General features: G+C 47.5%; 1 protein-coding gene across 1 annotated transcript in view; it reads right to left on the minus strand.

Moving 5' to 3' along the window:
• The window catches only part of ARHGAP20 (Rho GTPase activating protein 20), a 145,679-nt gene that overhangs the window by 21,983 nt on the left and 118,419 nt on the right, over window positions 1-5,277 (minus strand). The gene's annotated exons all lie outside the window — the stretch shown is intronic.

Here is a 5,277-nt window from a genome sequence, read left to right on the forward strand (position 1 = left end):
CTATCAAAAGATATAGGATCTGGGGTCTTAAACAAGCAGCCATCTAGCTGAAAGGCAACAAAGCTCACATGGAAGAAGCACATCAGCCTGTGTGATCACAAAGTGTTGATGGGATAGGTATCAGGCATCAAAGGCACAGAACAAAAAATCTTATCATTGTGAATGAGGATGAGTACGGGGTAGAGACCCAAAGCCCACCTGTAGGCAACTGGACATCCCCTTGCAGAAGGGTCTCAGGGAGGAGCTGAGCCAGTCAGCTCCAATGAAACATACAATTTAATGCTTCCTTCCCACCCCCACCCCCTGCCCACTATCATGACCCCAATTCTACCTTACAAATCTGGCCAGACCAGAACATGGGTACAGATAAGAGCTGGAAACACAGGGAATCCAGGACAGGACCAAATTGAGAGTAGCTATACCAGGAGGGTAAGGGGAAGGTGGGGGGAGATAGGGGGAACTCATCACAATGATCTGTCTATAACCCCTCCCAGGGGGATGGACATCAGAAAAGTGGGTGAAGGGAGACATTGGTCAGTGTAAGACATGAAAAAATAACAGTAATTTATAAATTATCAAGGGTTTGTGAAGGAGGGTGTGGGGGGAATGAGGAGCTGATACCAAGGGCTCAAGTAGAAAGAAAACATTTTGAAAATGATAGCAACAAATGTACAAATGTGCTTGACACAGTGGATTGGATGGATGGATTGTGATAAAAGTGGTATGAGCCCCTAATAAAATAATTAAGAAAAAAAAGATGTCCTCTGGAAACAAAGAGGCTCTGTGAGCGGATGCCCTTGTGGGCTGCTGAGCACACAGACAGGAAGCCACTGCGCTACACTGACTTCCTTTCTTTCCAACTACAAGGACTTCCACGTGGCTTTAGTTCTTGACCTTGAAAAGCATGCGTAAGGCAGCATGATAAGCGATGGATGCAAACATGAATGAAACTATCTCCTCGCCAGGGCGGAGATGATAATATCTATTAGGGGGGACAAGACTGGTGGGAGAAAGCACGCCTATTAATAAACAAAATGTGATAAGGGAGGAACAAAGTAAGAAGAGCGTTGAGAGAAAAGACGCGCGTCAAATCTTATCAGCTTCTGAACAAGATTTCCGAGGGCGGAGGACGCAGCACAGCGCCTGGCAACGAGGGTCCCAAAGACCAAACTCGCTGCCACAGAGGCAGCTCTGACTCACAGCGGGCCCATCAGAAGGGCAACCAGGCAGCACTCAGTAAATCGCTCTTGCACAGTTACCGGACCGAGGAAGGATTTAAGTGGGACAATGGGAGTCCTTGGGTGGTGCTCTGCTGCTAACTGCCAGGCTGCAGGTTTTCGTCAGGTGCCTCGGAAGAAAGGTGCAGCCATCTGTTTTGGAAAAGTCAGCCACCACTGTAAACCCTAAGGAACAGTTCTGCTAGGACACTTGCTCCCTCTGCATCGGCACGGACTCGCTGGCAGCTTTGTCTGTTTGTTTGGTGGGAAAGGACCTCATGAACAGGATAGGCACAAGTAAGGAAGTCAATCGTGAGCTGAGGAACAAGACACTTCTGATGTTACCTGTGTTTAATCCTCACATGAAAGGTTAACGGGTCTGCATGGGATTGGATACACCTATCTAGATCATGTAGCTACTATGACTTCCTTTTTGAGAACAATCTTTTTATTGTGATTTGGGTGGCAGTTTGGAAAAATTGGTTTTCCGTTCAATCACACAGCCACATTCTGATCAGTGACCCAGGTGACAATCCCTACACTGTGAACAGCCCTCCTCCCACATCCTCCCTGGGTTCACCATTTCCACCCGTCCCTCTTTCCTATCCCTTCCTGCCTTCCAAGGCTCCTCCCTTCTAAGGACCAGGCTTTCTTTTCAGATCCGCCCTTCTCGAATCACACCTATGGGGAATGATGAACTCTGGTCAGGTATAGACACACAACAAGGCACTACCTGAACACATAAGGAGTGCACGTGAGGAGGCCACCAGTGGACACTTGGAAGAGGGAGGTGGCCCAGCGAAGGTGGCTTTCCCACTTGTAGAGCTGTCAGGCAACCTGATGACAAGCCCCAATCAGTGCCAGGCTGGGTGAGTTGATGTGTAGAGATTGGCACTCTTACCTGCTTGATGGGCTAGAGGGCAGAGGTAGAGAGAACTATAGTGGCTAAAGAGGGGGAAAGGAAGCCCCCGAAAGAAGACGATGAGATAGCAGGAGCCCCAAATACTGTGGGCAAACTACTCAAAGATCTGGCTGCGACCACTGAAGCAGGCAGGCTCGGGCAGCTCCCAAACACCGCAGGTGGTTAAAGGATATCTGACTAGCCCCTTGCGTCATAACCTCTTGCCGGTACCCATGGCCAGTGTGACTTCATCCCTCCAACGAGGGTGCAGCAGAAACAGTCGTTCCATGGGTTATGGGACACCCAGTCACGCCAAGGTGATGTTCAGACACTGTCTGCCCTGGCAATGCCTGCTGGTTAGGAGTCACATTTCCTGTTCATTTCAAAGACGTCTTTTGTAGTGTTTGGCTCTAACAAAGCTGGGCATTTCATTTCTTTGGAATAATCTGTTCTGGTCCAATACTAAAAAAGCCAAGTTGTGGGAAGAGAAACAAATCCAGTAAGTAACATTTCACCAAGGGGCCCCGGGAGCATCTTGCACATGTCGCTTTACAGGAAGCTCGTAGTCAAGGCTCCCTCCCACGCTCAGATGTCAAGTTCTCTGGCTCTGGAGTTAGTTGTCAGGTTAGATCCTTGGTTCAGTCCCTTTTTTTGGCAATTTACTGAACCTCTTTCAGTCTGTTTGCACAACTTTAAATTGAGAATGATATCACATACCCTTCTAAGGATTCCTGTGAGGATTCGGCAGGCTAATGGGTACAAAGTAGTATGGCCTTGCATAGGCACATGGTGACTTTCCCTACCCACAGCACCCAGAGATGCCAAGACCCCAAGCTCCAGCCCACAAAGAAGGCTGGAGGACCCATGCCCCCAGCCCTGTCTGTTTTGACAGCCTTCAGGAGGTAGGCAGTCAGGAAGAATTCCAGGGCTCTGCTTTAACTAAGCCTAGACATTCCCAACCATCACCATTTCCCCAAACAGAAGGAAACCAAACCCACCCCCAATCCAGGAGGGCACTGCATGTCGGGCAAAGTCAACGGAATGTTGCAAATGGATTGGGTGAGTCTGTGTCCATGGTGAGTAGTCGTCTGCAGTCTGGTTTCCTCACGCTTAATCTGGTGTTCTTCTTTCAAAGACTATCCGATCTCTTTGACGGATTACTTTTTCACACACATGGTCAAAGATGTTCTATCACAGTTAGGTGCCCAGCTCTTCTCTGAGTGTAGACTGAGGGAAAAGGAGAGACTGAGTCCTGTACTGCATCAGAAATGTACAGTTAGTCTCAGCTGGGCCCTTTGTTAGACACAGCATTCCACGTGAAGGCTTATGTCCCCTCTTGGACTAAGAAAGAAAAAAATTCCTCAAGTTTACTTTCTGGTGGAGCTTTTAATGTGTAACTTTAACTTCCCACATGTCAAAGGTTGATGAGAAAACAGGCTATCCTGCCATGAAAAATACATGGGAGATTTAAGGATACAACAAACTGAATTCAGGTGAGCCTTGCTTCGCTAGAAACAACCGTGGCGATGTTTGTTCACGCTTAAATTAGGAGAATGGAATATTAAACAGTGTAATTTGTTGTGCTAATAGACCAACAGTCACAACAGCAAGACCCTTCAATGAGAAGTTCTATTCTGGTCACACAACTCTCCAAATTAGGAGTAAAAACCCCAACTCCCACCCATGGCAGGAAATACTTATGGGAGAACACTGGAATGACAAGGCCAACAGGAAGGACAAAAAGGCATGTCCCGTAGTTTCCCAGCTATCAGAAAAGTCTGGTCCGTTACAGGTTGGTCGTGGGTTTGAAGCAGATGTGGAAGGTGAGCTGGCTGTGGAACTAGAACTGGAAGTCGAGCTCAGTTCAGTTCAGGCTGGAACCCCAGGGTTCTTCAGACCCCCCCAATTGCAGATTGCACTCACTGAACTCCAGCTCTGTTCTGTATCCTGGGACAAGCAAGCTCTGGGCGTGGAAGAAAGATGGGACCCTAGGCTTTGAGAAGCTCATATACTAAAGAAACAGATATGTAAACAAATAATCACAATGCAATGTTGGAAATGAGTAGAGATCTTTATGGTGTGGAGGCAGAGAAGAAGCAACAAACTACCTACTGGAAGGAACAAAGAATGAATTACTAGAATTGACAGAAGAAAGACGAAAGCTGTGTTCAGGAGAATGGCAGTATTTACTTAGATATCTTGAGGCCGGCTCTTTGAATTTCCGTATCCGGAATGAGAACAAAGCAGTGGACTTGACCACAAAGGTGACTCTGAGAAACAACGTGAAGACTTCCCAGCCAGCACCCCCTTGAGGTTGGCGATGCTGAGTTCATAGCAAGACCAACCTGCCCTGCCGCTGTATGCTTTCCTCTAGCGATGCTCAGAGCTCATTGGGATGAGAGTTTACTACGTGTCTACGAAGGAAGGAAGGAAGGAAAGAAGGTCAAAGAAGCCGAGGTAATTTGTGAGACAGGGGCCATCACGGTCATCAAGCAGGACGTAACGGGAGGTGAGAAGTATTGGAGAGACAGAGGGGCAGAGGTCAGTGGGATGGACGGAGAACAGAACGAGTCTGGGCTTCTACGGAGGCAAAACACAATGATCCAAAAGGCTGGCTGAAGAGCAGAGAGGGCAGGAGGATCAGCATTTGCCCAATATAACGCCAACATTTTGACTCAATGGTGCGTGAAGGAAAATGAGTTTACCACTGCTGTTGTGCTGTAGTGCAACATTATGACCACTGATCTGCTTAAAAGAACTCTGATGCATATCATTACCTCTTAGAGCAATGAACCATTTTGAAATGAACCTGCATGTCCATCTGATTTACCTCTCAGTTTGGGTAACTGCATATGCATTTTTTCTCTTTTCTGAAAGTTTACAGTTATTCTCCAATAATATTAAAAACAAACACTGAAACCATGAACTACTTTTTCACAAATGCTCCATCAGTCCAACACCACACACATGTACAGGATTGTAGGCTGCGTTGACCTTGGACAATCTTTCCAGGGATGTCCCACTATGTGGCAGGGCTGTGGCCTTGGGGATCTCTCAAGGGCCCTTTATGCTAAGGTTTGGGATTGCTTACTTGCAAAAGGTTGGGCCCAACCCACAAAGGCAGTGGTAGGAATTCAGCATCCTTCAGCATCCCCCCCC

Source organism: Echinops telfairi, unplaced genomic scaffold (genome assembly GCF_000313985.2).
Source record: "Echinops telfairi isolate 266 unplaced genomic scaffold, ASM31398v2 ScPeMD7_7421;HRSCAF=8459, whole genome shotgun sequence".
NCBI classification, from domain to species: Eukaryota; Metazoa; Chordata; class Mammalia; order Afrosoricida; family Tenrecidae; genus Echinops; species Echinops telfairi.